The sequence below is a fragment of the Trachypithecus francoisi genome, unplaced genomic scaffold (assembly GCF_009764315.1).
Source record: "Trachypithecus francoisi isolate TF-2019V2 unplaced genomic scaffold, Tfra_2.0 Lachesis_group16, whole genome shotgun sequence".
In the NCBI taxonomy this organism is placed as follows: Eukaryota; Metazoa; Chordata; class Mammalia; order Primates; family Cercopithecidae; genus Trachypithecus; species Trachypithecus francoisi.
Genome location: NW_022681461.1, coordinates 33,921,909 through 33,940,144, shown reverse-complemented (window position 1 = coordinate 33,940,144; position 18,236 = coordinate 33,921,909). Strand labels below are relative to the sequence as shown.

Genomic DNA, 18,236 nt, shown 5'->3' with positions numbered 1-18,236 from the left:
GCCAAACCGAACCAAAATGGAATTGCTCATGCTAAGACTTTAAGGAAACACACAGATTCTAGAACAGACCAGGTTTTGTTTTTTCCCTCCTGCAAATCTCTACAACAAACATTTCTGACAGCATAGGTATCCACCCCCTGAAATTCCCATTAAATCTTTTAACCAACTTCATTTCCTGTTGCCTAGAGACCATCAAGCTTCAGATGATCATGCAACAAAGGTTCCAGTCAGTTCCAGGGGCAGACACTAACCCTGACCATTAAGGAGCTACCCTGCCTCCACTAGACAGAGTAGGGTGAGAGTTCTGTGATCCTCAATAGGGAGGGACTATGCCCCAAGCCAGCATGAAGCAGTTACAGAAAAAAGGCCATCGGTCCCTCTGCCTCCCATAAAATTTGTGGGCATCATGTCTCTCAGTGGGGAAATGAGGCAGGAAAACAGGGTCTGGAGGCAGGGAACATAAGGCCAATTCACACTTTAGCTATGACAGAAAATATCCTCTCCATTGGGCGTAGGGTCAAGTAAATGACTTCGTAACTTTATTTCATCATTTCCATTTACATAGGGCATACCCCAAGCACCAAATGGCATCCTCTAGAGGGTATTTCAACTCCCAAAAATTCTGTAACGGGATCTTTTAGCTCCTATGCTCAGGCCGGCTCCCACACCATGGAGTGTACTTTCAGTTTCAGTAGAACCCTTCTTTGTGCGTTTTGTCCAATTCTTTGTTCAACACGCCAAGAATCCGGACACCTTACACCATTAGCACATATACTAAAATTGGAATGATACAGAGAAGATTAACATGCTCCTTGCACAAGGATAACACGCAAATTTGTGAAGTGTTTCATTTAAAAAAATTATAATTTTTTTTAAAAAGGAAGAAGAAAATGAAGAAAAACTAATAAAAATAAAAACAAAGATAAAAATATTCCTGGATACACACAAAAGATTTGGCTATGAAAATGTTTGTTGCAGCCCTATAATACACACTTATAGACATAATTTTTAATATTATAACGAGGTAACTGTAATATAGCTTAGTAACCAAAGCTCCTTCTGAGTAGGGTGGTTAGAGGAGATTCTATTTTTATTTTCTCTCTATTGTTTTTCTTCCTTAATTTCTACTGTGGACATATGTTGTTACAATAAGAGAATAATCCAAATAAGGCATTTAAAGAAGGGATAAATTCCTCACCCCAGGGGTGGTTTGTCACTGGTTGGCCATGAGTGATGAGGCAGAAAAGATGCCATCAATAGATGAGAATAGGGATCTCAATATATTTCTTTGTGTCCTGAAGCATTCTCTGCTAAGTGTTTCATGATTGGTACAGATGGTAAGTGGTACAGGAGATTAGAATCTCTCTCTGGATGGGCTAAGGGTTGGGGTGAGCCTTGTGGACCAAGAAGAAGAACTACATTTTCTTTTTTTTCCTTTCTTTTTCTTTTATTTTTTTATTTTTTATTTTTTTTTTGAGATGGAGTTTTGGTCTTGTTGCCCAGGCTGGAGCACAATGGCGCAATCTTGGCTCACTGCAACCTCTGTCTCCTGGGTTCAAGTATTTCTCCTGCCTCAGCCTCCCAAGTAGCTGGGATTACAGGTGCTCACCACCACACCCAGCTAATTTTTGTATTTTTTAGTAGAGACAGGGTTGTGCCACGTTGGACAGGCTGGTCTCGAACTCCTGACCTCAGGTGATCCACCTGCCTCAGCCTCCCAAAGTGTTGGGATTATAGGTGTGAGCCACTGCGCCCGGCCAAGAACTGCATTTTCTAGAAGCCCAGGCTAGGTCTGAGGTTCATGAAGTAGTCTAACATCTATATTGCTTGGAAAATGCAGCTTTTAGGTTTTAGGTATCAACTTCTATCTTTGGGGTTGGGAAAATCCTTGAAATTTTTAGCTGCAGAGGGAATCCATGAAGAAATGGAATGTGGGAAATCCAAGGGATTGCAGAAACAGTCCTGCAGGCAAACTGCAACCCATGAGATTCTAGCCACTAACAATTCACGGTATACAGTAAACTGTTCTGATGAGTGTTAGGAGATTTTTCCTTTTTTAAGAAATTCAAAACACACTTCAAAGTATATTGCTCCATTATTGTTTTACAAGCAACTTCTAAAAGGCTGAGGCATCTCCCCTTGGTTTCTGCTCCTCTGTTGGGCAACATTATGAAGCTTGTATAGCTGAATGCTGACAGGTGAGTTGAAACTGTGACAATGACAGTTAGGACCCAATGTTGTGCAATAGCGTCTGGCTCCAGGTTCCCAGTTTGGATCTCAAGGAAAGTCTTTTATCTGATATGTTTTGGATGTGTTCAGGGGCTGGAGGTTGAGTGGGTGGGAGTGGGAGACATGGGACAGTAGGAAGAGGAAGACACATGACTCTGTGGATATTAATCAGCTGGTGAACGAAATTTTTCAAAAGGACATGGAATTTATTACCTAGCCCTTGAATAAGCAGTAAGCTGGGAGACCATGATTTAGGTTAGGGGTAAGGCAGTGGGTGACATCTTGCTGTCCAGGGAAGAAATTGGAGAGTCATAAATATATTTACATGTATATATATTATATATATAAATGAAAGAACTTATATGCATAAAATATATATATTAAGGAAAGAAGTAAGGCAGAAAATGGAAGGAAGGAAGGAAGGAAGGATGGAAGGAAGGAAGGAAGAAAGAAAGAAAGAAAAGAAAGAAAGAAAGAGAGAGAGAAAGAAGGAAAGACAAAGAAAGAGGAAAAGAAACAATTTCAATGCCATTGGCAAACACTCAACCATGAGTAATAGTACTTGTTGAAGAACACAAAGCTGATATTGACAACTTAGAAAATGAACGTTTATCTTCATTTGGAATTTCTAGAAAGTTTTTTTTCCAATGAAAGTGAGTCCTGGCTAATGGAACAGTATTATCTAAAAAGTAGTTCCATTTTCCCCCCTCTGGCAGCACTGCTATTGTTTCAAAAGATCCCTCCATGATGGAAACCCCTTATAAGGTCCAGCACCCTGTGTTCACCACCAGTGTGCTCCACAAAGCGAGCAGGAGGAAAACGTGTACACCTCATTGGCACAATCTGTATACAGTGTGCTGGGCAGTAACTAGTTAACCCCCAAAGGCCACAACTTCTTCAGTGTCAAGTGGGAAATAAAGGAGACTACTCTCATCTGCCCTGTAAATGAAATGCCTGATCAGCAGCCAATGGCACACAAACTCTTCCAGCAGATCACTGAGAAATGGGGGTATTTCCATGGATATTTAAGGCTGTAAGTCTTGAAGGAGAGGAATTTAAGGGTTCCTGCTCTCTCCAGGACCATCTAGCTAACAAAGGCCTTTATTCTAGACAAGGAGAAGCCCATTTCAACTACTGGAGATCCAGTTGCCATTCAATACCTCACTCTTAATTAAAATGTAAACTTCTGAACATAGAAGCTTGTGGTCAATCAACACAAAGAGGTTGATTATCCCGAAAATCGACTTTTCTGGAAGTAAGTGTTCAAATGGAGATGATCAAGTCATAATATTACCTAAGAAAGGCTATAGGGTACATTTGGAGACTTCTTTTGGACTTATACATCTAGATTTTATTTCCTTTTAACCATCTTAATAGATTTTTAACGCATCCAGAGAATTAAATTTTTAAAGTGTTGAAATATAGCCAGGTTTGAGCTTGTTTAGAAACTGCTTTTGGAACACATGCTGTTCTTAATTTGTTAATTAGAAGTAATTACTAAACAGCGTCTGCCAGAGGTGAAGAGTTCTATGTTACCTTAGATGACACATAATAAATGGCTCATGGTAAACCCACATTAGTTCGCTTATCCATGGTTCAAGAATAATTTAAGTCAATAATAAGAAAGTAGTAGATAAAAAGGAAAATTAAACTTTCAAACAACAGCTCCAAATGTTAGGAAAATGAATGAGATTGTAAAAGGTGAATAAAAAAATGCAATCTGGTTGGAGTTTGGTTTGGCTTGCAAATTCGTTAAGCATTTATTTCTGAAACTTGTTCTATAGAATGTTAATGCTGAGAAGCTAGTGCAATGAAATCTTAGGCCTTGGGCCAGTGGGAGGCCTACTTCTACTGGTTTTAGTTCTTGCTTTCTCACATGAAGTCTGGTAGCCTTAGGCCATGCCATCATTTCCTTTCAGAAAACCCAGGTTATTGGTACAGTTGAAGTTTTACTGTCTATTTTCTTGGCAAGGTTTCTGCAACTCCCTCTTAGAAAATAGACAGATGGGAAGGTGGATTCAAGCACACAATCACTGCATCCAGGGAAGGTCAAATTTTGCTTTGTGAAATGCCCTTCCCTGGGCCAGAAATATTAATTAGGCGGTAGTGACACCAGCTGGTCTTCCTGGGAATCTTCCCTCATGTAATTCATTAGAAAATGAACAGATTGTTGTGGTCTGCTTAAACTGTATTAGGTGCGGTAAAAGCTATGTAAGAAATAAAAAGGCCCTGATCTTGAAGGGTTTATCATCTGAGGGGTATAAAAATATATATAGATGCTGTCTCAACCCTATACTACCCATCCCTCACTCTAGAATTTTGTCTCAGGAGGTTAGGATAAGGAGAAGGTCCTGGTATCTATATTTTTCTGAGGATTCTGGTGATCACTCAGGTTTGGGGAGTGATCAGGAGAAAAACTGATTGCTAACATACCTGCAGAAATACTCTAGAAATCAGAGAACGAAAGAACCATAGGAATTCAGAGTAAGCAAGATCATGTTTGTGTGAGGTAATCAGAGAGGCTTCCAGGAGGAGGAGATTCTTGTAGATTTGTGTGAAAAAGCACAGAAGTTAAAAAACAATCACAGTAATAAGGTAATATAATCAGGGAGGTATTCCAGGATGGGGGAAAGGCATTTTATTCCCTACACATACTGTTTAATAATGCTCTAACTCTCCAATTGAATTTCAGTTTTCATTCCGGATTCTCCTGGAACAAACAAAATGTTCTCCAATCTGTACTTTCAATACCTAGTGTAATCATATTTACCTTGATTTTTCCAGGTGTGTCATTCAGTGTCTGGCCAGAAAAACAGAAACCACCCTAGATGTTTCAAATAGAAGGGATTTACTACAGATTTTGGTATTATGGGCATTGGAACAGATAAGCAAGGGAGTTAAAGAAGCAAAAAGGGAAAAGGGTGACATTCAGAGATTAGTATCTGTAGAAAGCAGTTACCAGCCTTAGGAACTGGGTGAATAAAACTGAAGAGGAGTTGTCAAAGTCCAGGAGCAAGCTTTAAGGGATTTCTTGCAGCCTGTGCTGGGACTGCGAAGGATGGTCTCCCTAGCCACGGCTGGGACCAATTAAGAAGGGCAGTTCCAGCAGAACCTTGGGTCACTGAAGGGACACAGCTGCTTCCAGAAACAACAGCAGAAACAGGAGAGTATAGGAAAGAAATAATGGCTCTTCCTCTTGCCAGACATAACAGAAAGCCAGGTAGTAAAGGAGTCTGGAAAATGTAGTTTGTGGATCCCCACAGCCCCAGCAATACAGACAGGATGGAATAAGGTGAAAGTGGAGCTGAGGGGCAACAGGTAGACAACTGATGCACCAGGTACAATGAATCAAGAAGTACTTCCTTCAGGAAGACAAACGGGCATGCCCCAGTTGGAGGTTCATACATGCAGATATTAGTACCAAAATGTGCCTGAGTGCTGTGTCCATAAAATCAGAGAATGAAACCTGTGAGGTTTTGTGAGTACTATGTGACCATTCAATTCTTGTCTCATCTTTTCCTGTGTTAACTTGATTTACCCATCCATTTGTCTGTCCGGTTGGTGCCTATTGTATATCAGACACTGTTAGGCTCCAAAGATAATGCCATGCAGCCCTCTTTAACTACCTTATGAGTCAGGCAGACAGTGAACAAATTTGATAATCACAGAAAATACTGCAAGTAATAACCATGTAATTCATTATTTATACTTTTCAAAGTACTTTCTCATCTTCTATCCTAAAATTCCTGTGAGATATTTTTAAAGATATTTTCATGTTGAGCTCATTTTATTTCCCCACCAACAAATTTTCCGTGAAGATTGCATGTCATTTTCTTAAAACTGTAAAGTCATTCACATTTTTGCTGTTTTCTCACTTACTTGGTTCTTCCTCTCCTTTTTGATGAGTAAGATTTCCCCTCTGACCAGTGACTTTGCTTAATTTTTCCCATCTTTTTACCCATCAACAATTCAACCATCCCTGAGACTAGTTATCCTGTGGCCATTTCTCCCTGTCCTCCCACATTCTTCTTCTAATTTTATATGGCTTCTTTTCCTCTTGGGTTGGTACATTTTCCTCCATTGTTTTCACTAACTAGCTCTTGTAGATCCACCTTGGAGACATTTTGAGAGATAAGACATTGCAGGGAGTCCTTCTCTTCTCACTCCATTCTTGGGAGGGTCTTGCCTCTCCCATCCCAAAACTTTATATTGAATTAAATCCACATTCTCCTTTCTACCAGTTTCTTTCTTACTTTATTTAAAAATCTTAACTATATGTTCATATTTGATTGGTAATGACCAATGTTTCTCAGAGTATCCTCAAAGAACTACTTGCCTCTGAATCAACCAGGTAGCTTGCTATATCCAGATTTCTTGGACAACTTCAGTCCTATTGACTCAGAATCTCTGGTGTGGGGCCCAGAAATCTGCATAGTTAACAAGTTCTCCTATGTGATTCTGATTATGCAAAAGTGTGAGATGTACTGATAGAAATCTTTGTCTTTAGCTCTGACATTTAAATTTTTATCTCCTTGGGTGCTTTTGAAAATATTTTTGTTGTTAACAGAATACTCTGACTTCCTTGATGGACAGTAATAATTTGAAGTTTGCCCCCTTATTTCTGAAATCATTTTGCTCAGAGCCAATTGCTATCTTTGTGTATGTGTGTGTGACAGAGGTTTTTATTACATATAATAGAAGATTTCAAATAACAGCAGAGACTTATTAAAAAAAGAAACAGAGTTAAATACGTGTCTAATTAGCAGACAAGAAGGCAGATTTATTCTGTTAGAACTTCTTAAGGAAGAATCAATAATGAACCAATTATAATTCCTTCTCCTAGCTGTATACAGCCAAGATGCCTTCTAGGTTTGAAACCTTGTCTCAAAATACTCCTGTGGAATACCGCAGATATTGTTGCACTACAGATAGTGAAAATGAGGCTCAGAAAGAGTAGGGGACTTGTGGATGGTCACATAACTAGTTACTTGCAAAGCCAAGGTTGGAACCCAGTCCTCCTGGGGGTCTTTCACTCTGTCTGTCTCTAAGAGAGACCTCCTTTTTTTTTTTTTTGGTTTGATGTCTGTGCTAAAACACATACAGATGCATACACACACACTTGCTCCTATTCTTCGCAATATAATATAACGTGTGTCAAATATTGATCCTTTTTGCACCTATCTTTTGCAAAAGCAAAGTGAGCTTCTTTCTTCAAGAGCAAAAAGATATTTGAACATACCTCTGTCATTGCTAGGGACACTGCGAATGAATATGTTTTATTGCCCGAGTGGTGCTGACTGCAAATGGAGTGGGATGGTGTACACTGAAGTGAAGCAAATAGTCACGATAATTTCAAGGTCCACTGAAACAGCAGAAAACAAGTCAACTGCCACCACCCAACAGAAATGAAGCAACTCGAGGTTTAGCTCCCAGATCCCGAAATCTCATCAACTCAAAACAGCTTATAAGCGTTTCCACATTTGATCTCCCATTTCTAGATAATTTGCGCTAAGAGAAGGGACTAACTTTGTCAGTCTTCCAAAATGGCTGAAAAATCCAAAGTCATTTAGAGTCAGCTTTGCAACATGTTATCTTTAGCATTTGAATTTGGGATTAATCTATTTTGAGAAATTACAACATTTTAAATAACAAAAGCATGGTGTTTTTCCAAACCCCTATTAACCTCAGTAGGGAAGGCACCACGTTCAAGAGGCTGAAGAAGAGACCCATAGCCTGCAAACGAGACATGGGGTTTTATCAGGAGCTTATATAGAGAGGAGAGAATGCAGTGGTGGTGGGCTGGACAGGAGAACCGCCTCTGTACAGAAATGGTACAGTGGTGGTGGGCTGGACAACATATCCGCCTTCCTACAGTCCAGTGGTGGTGAGATGGATAACATAAACACACAGCCCAGAGGCTGTAGACTAGGCAGGAAAACCACAAGCACTTGCAAACAGCATGCAGCTTATATAGCATGTTCACTTAACAATCTTCCCTTAACAATCTCCACCTGTCAGCCTTCGTTTAACCCAAAACACTTGGCCTCAATCCCCTTCATTTAACCCAAACACTTGGCTTGATGGGGGCTCAGATGTACCTCGTAGAGGAAGAATCAGTCTCCAGGTTGGCCATGCCCAGACTCCCTGACTTGGAACACATATTCAGGTACTTCTGCCATACAAAGTCATTCTAAAGGTTTAAGTTATTGCTCTCAGGGAAGTTTACCCTACACATGCTATTAAGAACCAAGAAATAATATGTGCCTTTCTCATTCTGCCTCTGGATTTAGGATTTCCTCCTCTACATAGTCCATATTAGGAATAGTGGGTGATTTCCCATTGCACCAACCAAAATGGAATATTTCTCTCTGTTTTCATTATATATATATAGTTATTATACCTATTTCATAGGATTGATGTAGGGGTGCCAGAGAAAATACAGGGTGCCTAGTCAAATTTTGCTTTCAAATAAACGAATAAATTTTTGGTATAAACATATTTTAAGGCCTTCTCTTCCTGGTTTTTCCCAGAGTCAGGAAAAGCTGGACTGAGAGGGCGAAAGAAAAAAACAAAAATATGCTTTAAATATTTCAGAGAAACAGTGAATACATTTTTAGTGTATCTGAACTATTTCTGATGAACATTGAATAATTGCACCTGGGATATACTTATACTGAAAAATCATTCATTGTTTATCTGAAACTCAAATGTAACTGGCATTATGTAATTTTATTTTCTAAACCTGGCAGCCCAGACTGAGGATTAAATAATATATATATAGTATCTGGCACATAGTAAATGTTCATTAAAATTATTTTTATAATTGAGTTTCTACACACCCTAATAAGTGGTAATAATTAGCATTTGTATATTACTTTACTATCTCCAAAGTCCTCTCATGTTCACGATCATTCTGATCTTTTAATGGTTCTGTGGTATCCCCATTTACCAGATGAAGAAATTAAGCCTCATACACATAAGTTTTACTGGCTGCAGAGTAATCCATGGTATGTTTTACAATCTTTTACTTTATTGACATGTATTTTTGAATATTGATTTAATATTGGTTGCTATTATAAATATTATGAAATGAACATCTAAGAGCATGCTTTTTACAACTACGTTAAAAACTTCCTAGGTTAGAGATCAAGACTGTTTTTTCCTCCATTGCCCACCTAAAAGTAATACTCAGTAAATGTTGCCTAAGCAAATGCAATTTTAGATTATTGCTAGCTTTGTCTAAAAATGAAAAAATAAAATTAATAACATCTTGTAATACTATATAACAATAATATTAATAGCATCTTGTAATACTGTAAAGCCAGCCATATTCTAGATGGCCTACATTTCGAAATAGAATCTTCACACTAGTCTGAAATAAGATAGCATTATTACCCTGTATTAGGGTTCTCCGGAGGGACAAAACTAGTAGGATCTATGTATATATGAAAGGGAGTTCATTAGGGAGAATTGGTTCACAGGATCACAAGGTGAAATCCTGCAATAGGCAGTCTGTAAGCTGAGGAAGAAAAAAGCCAGTAGTGGCTCAGTCCAAAGCAGGGAAGGCAACAGTGCAGCCTTCAGTCTGTGGCCAAAGGCCTGAGAACCCCCAACAAACAACTGGTGTAACTCCAAGAGTCCAAAAGTCAAAGAACCTGGAGACTGATGTCCTCGGGCGGGAGGAATGGAAGGAAGCATCCAGCACGGGAGAAAGATGAAAGCCAGGACACTCAGCAAGCCAGCTTATCCCACCTTCTTCCTCCTGCTTTGTTCTGGATGCGCTGGCATCCAATTGGATGGTGCCCACCCACATCAAGGATGGGTCTTCCTCTCCCAGTCCACTGACTCAAATGTCAGTCTCCTCTGGCAACACCCTCATAGACACACCCAGAAACAATGCTTTACCAGCTATCTAGGCATCCTTCAATCAAGTTGACACCTAATATTAACCATCACTTACCCCATTTTATAGATCAGGACTTTGAGGCACAAAGAGGTTAGGGAATTTTCTGCCCAGTTATTGGGCTAGTAAGTGGTGGGGCTGGGAGGCAATCTCAAGTGGTCTGGCTCAAAGCCTGCATCCTTTGCCATTGTACTGTTCAACCTCCAGCAGTGGAATCAGTGGCTCAAAGAACACGCACATTGCAAGCATCCTGATGCATATTGCTAAGTCACCTTCCGGAAAGATTGCGCCTGTATATTCTTCCACTAGAACACATGAGTGTCTCAGTGCAGCCTTTCCAGCACTGAGTATTCTCATTAAAACTTTTTTCTCATGTTTGATAGGTTAAAAATAGTATCTAATGGTTTTTGTTACATTTATTTGATTACAATAAGTTGAGCTTTCTTTTTCATTGGGTTGAAAAAGTTATATTTCTTCTTTTATAAGATGTATATTTACATTAGTACCCTCTGGCATATTAGGACGGAACCAACTACCTATGTGACTTCGATTTTCATGACTTGCTAATGACTTGCAAAAGTCAGGTTTGCTTGTCTTTTAGCTTTGTGTTTGGATATTTGGCTTATAAAGTTTAAACATAAATAGAAAGAAATATGTCACTCTTTTGTGATTTCTTCTGTTGCTATTGTGTTTAGAAAGACAGCATATAGATTCTACTTTTTAAACTGAATATTATCTTCCATTGTTTTTTCAAAGGCTCTCCCCAGGAAAAGCAATCTTCAGCCTCTGAAATCTCTCCTTGGATATTCCTAATGCTTTACATTCTTGACACCTGAAAAGATGAATTAATTTTTCTTTTGTAAGCTTTCCCCACCAACCTGTTTCCTTCCTAACATCTTCTCCTGAGAGGAGCCCTTTGTCTCTGCTTCAGGGACAATCTCGCCACCAGGGTCATGCCTGAGAACTTTGAAGGAGTGCACACCAAACCCCACTCCTACTTTTTTTCAATCCAGATTGCTAACCCAACTGTTCTGAATGATCATAAGGCTTTTTATTTTGTCTAGTGTTTTAGCGGAATTCAGCATATGTCTCATATGTGATCTCAGCATTCCTGAGAAGGTCACAGCTCAGGGACTCTCTTTCTTTTACAGATGAACAAAGACTGAGAAGTTAACCGAGCCAATGAAACGTGTAGCTGACACTAGAAACTGGTTATTCTAATGCCTGCCCTTGTGATCTTTGTACTATTCCAAAGTTTCTTAGGAATGACTCACTATCACAACAGGAGAGCTAATGCCTCACACAATCACGTTTTCTGTCAAGTACTAGTGTTTTAGAAGGTTCTAAAACTTTCCCACTCACACCGGACTGTTATTGGTTGGCAATAGGAAATACTCTTAACATTTGTTTTATGTGCACATCTTTTTAAAAGTCACTAGACAATGATGAGCATGTTTTATTACTGTAGAAGCAAACATTCCCATAAGGAGGGGCTTGTAGTTCTACTTAGTTGTTACTTTTTACATCCTTGCACATTAGAAAGCCATGTGTCTGTGGATTATCTTTTATGTCAGCCACAAGATGGTACCATTGCACAATCTAGAGAGAGCATCAGTCAGCCAAAAACATCTTCAGAAAGATTAATGTTCAATGTAGCACAAACACAGAAGAAACTTTACATTTGTATTGTAAAACAATCCCAAATTGTTTTCTTCCTTTATTAAAGGTAAAAAGGAAATTTGTATATACTATAATTTGATATATCACTTTTCTCTCTACACCCACACTCTCAATCTGAAAAAAGCCAAAGTTCTGTTTGCTCCACGAGAACACTGTGATCTCCTTTACTTCTACTGAAGGAGATATTTGTCATTCTGATGTTGGGAGTTCATTAGAGTTGATTGTAACTCCCCTTCCCTTCAAACTTCTTTTGAACGAGGCTGGTTATAGGAGGTCCACACTCCTGAAAGAATTCCAAATTCATTTTTGCAAAATGGGAAATGACTAAGAACAGTGGGTTGTGTCAGGATAAGATAGGACTTGCATTTAAGATCAAGCAGAGAGCAATCAAAGCATCATTTTATTATAATAGTGAAAAGTTAGAAACAACACAAATGTCCAACAACAGAGGGAGTGAAGCAATTATCTAGAGGCAAACTTTGCAGATTGTAAATAACAAGCTGCAGAATAATATTCCACAACGTAGAAAAATGCTCAGGATGAGTTGTTAGGTGGAAAAAATGGATGGCAAAACAGTATATTCAATTTTGTGCACGTATGTGCCTGTGTGTTGATGGCAGACATGTGCAATAAATGAGTGACAGTGGTTCTCTCTGAGTGTAGCTAATTGACTTTCTTGGACCTTTGAGTCTTGTCTACATTTTTTATTATAAGCCTGCTTTATGTATGTGATAATTCATCTAGAAGATGAGAGGGCTCTGCTGCCAACTTAGGTCTCATTCTCTTCCCGGTGGGGAAGACAGGATGCCCTGATTGATAGCCTTGTCGGAACCACACAGAGGAGGAAGGGGGAATAGTTCCCCAAGAAAAGGATGTGAGAGAGACAGCCACCATGTGTGATCTTTGCCTGGACAGGCTTAAGGGCATTTTAAGGGCTTCAGGCTGGGCCTGTGTGAGGGGCTCTTTTAGACACTAGTCAATAATTAGTTGGAAATCCTATCCACATTAGACCCAATATTGATTCTTTCGAAATATGCTATAAGGTGGAAGTTTCAAGATAGCAAGGAGCCCGAAGAATAATTAAAAGTATCCACACCGGCCCTTTCCATCTTTTTGCTTTGCAGGGATAGATAAAGCAGGGAGTAAGATATAGAGGATTTAGCCCATAACAGCCATTGCTTCAGAGAAGGAGAGTTGTTCTAATTCATTCTGTAACTTCTCTTGGAGGAAAAATACCTGACGGTGCTGGCATCCAATTAGAAGGCAGTATCACTGGAGCAGTTTCAACAAGCAGGTCCTTCTCTGTACTTCAGTAGCAAAATTAAATAGAGGAATACTGGAGGACAGAGATTTTGTGTATGCCCCAAAAGCATCACCATTACCTATTCCATTCATTTGAAGATGTGAAATGTAACTGTTAAAAAGGTGCACATGTATGAAGTAAATTGTTCAATAGTCACAGTTTGAAAATTACATTTTCGGCCAGGCATGGTGGCTTACACCTGCAATCCCAGCACTTTGGGAGGCCGAGGCAGGCAGATCACGAGGTCAGAAGTTTGAGACCAGCCTGGCCAATGTGGTGAAACCCCGTCTCTACTAAAAATACAAAAATTAGCTGGGCATGGTTGTGCACATCTGTAATCCCAGCCACTCGGGAGGCTGAGGCAGGAGAATTGCTTGAACCCAGGAAGCAGAGGTTGCAGTGAGCCGAGATTGTGCCTTTGCACTCCAGCCTGGGCGACAAGAGCAAAAGACTGTCTCAAAAAAAAAAAAAAAGAAAGAAAAGAAAAGAAAAGAAAATTATGTTTTCCCTTAGATAACAAAAACTCATTAATTTCTAAGTGTTAGGAAGTATTTTTTAGCTCCCAAAAGGAGAATTTGGCCATGGAGTTTGCACCACATTTATATAATTCAAATTGATTCCTGGTGCAAATTGAGTGGTCCCAGAAATATGTGCTGCTTCAACAGTTTGTCACCCCAGAGCAGTCTGTACCCCAATGCTGGATGTGGATCAACTCGATCAGAATCATGTGGAAAGGATTTAACCTCCCACCCCTACCCCCTACCACTCACAGATTCTGAATTAGTAGTTCTTCAGTGAATCTTGAGATTCCCCAATTTCCCCCAGGTGATTCTGAAATACAGCCAGGATGGGAAACTACTGATTTAGGTGACGGGGACCTGGAAGCTGTTAACCGCTCATACTCCACCTTAATGCATGCATGATCAGCGATGTCTGAGAATGGCATTCGGGTACCCCAGGTGCTATCACGGTGCCAGGAAAGTTCAGTTTTATATAAGTAAGCATCATTTTGAGATGTGGAAATCACAAAACCCCATATTTTTCTGTGCTTGGAACTTAGGAAACAGGGAAGCCACTTTTCTGGTGGTTATCCCTAGTTCTGAGATACGCCATTTAATATTCCAACTTGTGTTTTCCTTTCCGGTACATTTTTGCTTTCTGCAAACTTTTGTGCAGTACCTGCTAGTACCAATCACTGCTCAAGGCCCTGAGGTAGATAGAAATATCAGCCATTCGCCTTGTTCCTGAGAAGTCTCTGCCCATTAGAGGCTAGGGAAGAATGGTGGAGTCCCTACCATTGCGTACGGTAATACCTGCCAAAGTGGCAGAAGGTGGGAAGAACAGAGGTGAAATAAGGATAATAGCACAAGATTCCTTCAAAAGTTAGATGAGCTGTCATAACTTTACAGCATCTTCCCTTCATTCTATTTTTAGGAGTCTCTAGGAAAATAATGTATTTAAGCAGATCTGGATCTCCCCAAGCCATAAGACTTTCTCCTTTTAGTCATCAGTCCCTAAGATTAGTTAAATTTAGAAAGTCTTACATTTGAAGCAAATTAGAACTTAGGTGCACATGCTGTGTGATTTTTTTTATTGGAGGGTCACTGTGCAGAGGAATATCACCTCCTGAAGTGTAAAAGCCACATAGAGGAGGTGATTTGAAGTATCGATTCTGGACTGGTTGGTTTGCATGTTGAAGACATGCTCACAGGCAAGTTGATGTTTGCTGTCTCTAGGAATTAGCTAACCACGGGAGGGGCAGTCCCACCCCAGGTCCACAAAGCCCCAAGAAGTTAAAGCACCATAAAACACAGAAAATAAAATAAATGATTAATACAACCTGGTTAAAAAATAAAGTTATTAAAAGTTTCAAGATGGCAACAGCAAAGCATTAAACCAAGCCCATCTGAGCACAGGGTCCTGGCAACTGAATGGGTGGTACATACATGATGAAATTCTTTCTAGACTAATTCCTCCTGCCTCAGGACACTTCAGCCACCCTTCACAGCATAAGCAGAGCTGGTTCAATAGAAGTTACACAGTCACATCTTCAAAATAACAGGGATCCCACAGGAGAGGAGGAGACAAGACCCAAGACCAGACCTATTCATGGAGGCTTGACCAGAACGGGCCTGACAAAGACCCAGGTGCAATTATGGCCAGAGAAGGGGTAAGCAGACAGGCAGAGCCGAGCATCCAAGTGGCTGGGAGGACACAGTTCAATTCTCGATGTGTTTATTGTGTGATATGCAAAAGAACTAAGAAGTGGCCTCTATGTTTGAAGCAAAAGTTCAGATCTTCAGGGCGACTGGAGCCAGGCTAAGGATTTTAAATTCATTTTGTAGGAGATGGGGACCCACTTTAAAGCCTAAGAGAAGTAACGTGGTGTGATTTCTATGTTTTGGAAAGATGACTTTTGCCACAATGGAGTAGTGAGTAGTGAGAGAGACAAGGCAGGGGGCAGAGGCCAGTTGAAAGGTTGTAGTGGTAGTCCCATACCTAGTGGATCCCAGTGAGAGATCAGCAAGGAGGGGCACAGGCTGGGGATTGGGGGTGGAAGGGTGTCCCCATTGGCAAGTCTAGGTAGGAAAAACCATCAGAACTGCTCTTACTGGGCCAGAATTTGTGAACAAGACTCCAACCTTTGAGTAAAGGAGTTTGCAGAGCAACACAGGCCACATACAAAAGCTCAAAGGAAAGGATTAGCATTTATGGGGAAGAGGAGCCTGGGGCTTAGGACTGAGGTCACATCTGATGGAAGAAGTGGAGTGGGCCTTCAGGGATAGCCCATAAAAGGCACTGACTCTGCCATGCCTAGTTCCCAACAGTGCACTGTGGCTACTTCAATGCCTCCTGTCCTCGTCAGCTGGGATTTGTCCTGAGCATGTGCTGAATCAGCCAATGGAAATTGTGTTTCCCCTTGTCAGGAACAGAGGAGCTGCCAAGCCTAGGAGCCAGGCCTGACCAAATGGTTTATGCATGCTTTTTAAAAAGAACCAAAAAGCTATATTTTTTTCTCATTACAAAAATTAGAATTTTAGACAATACAAGTGAATACAATGAAAAAGCCAAGGAAAGTATAATTTTACCCATCCCAGGTCACTGTTAACATTTGAGGGCTTGCATCTTCAGTAGCTTCATCTTTGCAATTTTCTTTCTTGATTTACAAAAATAGGAGTCTTGTTTGCTATTTTGAAGGGATTATGATATCTTTTACCTTTTGAGGTTTCACTAATTTGTGGTTCCTATATATTCATATGTGTTTATTTTGAGTCTTTCTGGAAGCAGGAGCAGGTCTGCTGTTTTCTTTTGAATTTCCAATGTACATTGAGTATGGGTGAACTTTATACTTCAGTTGAACGAAAGGATATAATATTACACTAAATTTAATTAATTAAAAATATATTTTATTTATATTACAGTATATAAAATATACTCTATTATGTATATTAAATACATATTAAATATAGCATATTTGATATTTACAAATACTTATATTATGCAGCTTCTGTTCTTCTGTCCTTCCACATGAGCCACAGTTTCAGATCCATCATGATCCAGAGGAAAAGAGGCTGTGATCAAATTAAAATCCTCAAAGGTCTTGACGATTTGGAATAATGAAGGAAAGGAACCAAACTTAAAGAGATTTAACTAAGTGAGATGAAGTCCTATATTTACAGCTGAAAATCTAATGAGAACCCAAGAAGCACGCAACACTGGGCTAGAGACAAGGCAATACCCCATGGCTCTGAGGGAAGGGTGGGAGGAGCACAGCTGCTGTCCTGGAGGAGTCTGAGGAAGTGATGCTGCTCACTCATCTGAAGACTGTCACGTGGAAGGGAGATCCCCACTGATCCAGAAACCCAGGACAATATGAACTTTTGGTTATATTTATTTATTTATTTATTTTTTGAGATGGAGTCTTGCTCTGTTGCCTAGGCTGGAGTATAGTCTTGGATCACTGCAACCTCTGCTTTCTGGGTTTAAGTGATTCTCCTGCCTCAGCCTCCTGAGTAGCTGGGATAACAGGCATGCACAATCACACCCAGCTAATTTTTGTATTTTTAGTAGCGATGGGTTTTCACCATATTGGCCAGGCTGGTCTCGAACTCCTGACTTCAAGTGATCTGCCTGCCTTGGCCTCCCGAAATGCTGGGATTACAGGCATGAGCGACCATGCCCAGCCCGATTCTCTTGAATTCCTTTTGCTATCTCTCCATTCATGTCCTCCTGCAATTGCATGCTTCATTTTTAACTGGTTTTTTTTTTTTTGGCCATTAATATAGGATTTTATCTCTATTAGACAGACTCTTTTTAGATCTAGTTCATGGTTCCAACTTGTCAAGGTCCTTTGGGATTCTGGTAGTCAGTAAGCCTCAAAGCCAAGTCTTCCAATAATAAGCACATTTGACCATCAAGCCATTGTTATATCATAATACTCCATGTGCATGTGAAGAATGGAGGGCCAAAAGGGATAACTGCTTGTACAAAGCCCTACAGCTCGGTGAGGGTATATCAGAGCCAGGACGACACCTGAGTCTTCTGTCAGGCTAATGTTCTTCCTATGGCACCATGCTCTCTCAAGACAATTTTGATCATATGGTAGAACTTACAGGTAGAAGTCCTAGAAACAGTATAACCAAAACCTGCCCTTGGAGTAGTGCATGCATCAACATTTTGCAATCAATTCTTCTGACAGCACTAGAATTGGTATTATTGTTCTTATTTTACAGATGAGAGAATCAGGAAGGTTAAATATTTTTATTCCATGTCAGAGAGCAAAGTGGATGCTCATATCCAGAAAACAATTAGATTAGAAAGATTCTTAAAATATCTTTGGGAACGCTTCTTCAGAAGATCTAGAAAGCGGCTGAGTAATCCATCAGGCATTATTAAAATGGGAGGACCTCAAGGTCTGACTAGTGGAGATACTAGTCTTAACAATGTGCAAAAATTCCAAGATGAAGCTGATTTTCAAAAAGACACATAATAAGAAAGCATCTAAGTACTTGTGGTCTGATTAGAATTCTGAGTCTAGTTCTCTACATTTAGAAATAGAGAAATGGAGAAAATTTTCAGGAAAAAAGACAACATCATTCTTTTGCCCATTATTTGTTCTGT

The 18,236-nt window shown here is 39.9% G+C and overlaps 1 non-coding gene across 1 annotated transcript; it reads left to right on the top strand.

Moving 5' to 3' along the window:
* Positions 1–754: 754 nt before the first annotated feature.
* Positions 755–857, top strand: LOC117099563. Its single transcript, XR_004443887.1, has one exon. It is a non-coding gene; the product is annotated as a U6 spliceosomal RNA (small nuclear RNA).
* The last annotated feature ends 17,379 nt before the right edge of the window (positions 858–18,236 follow it).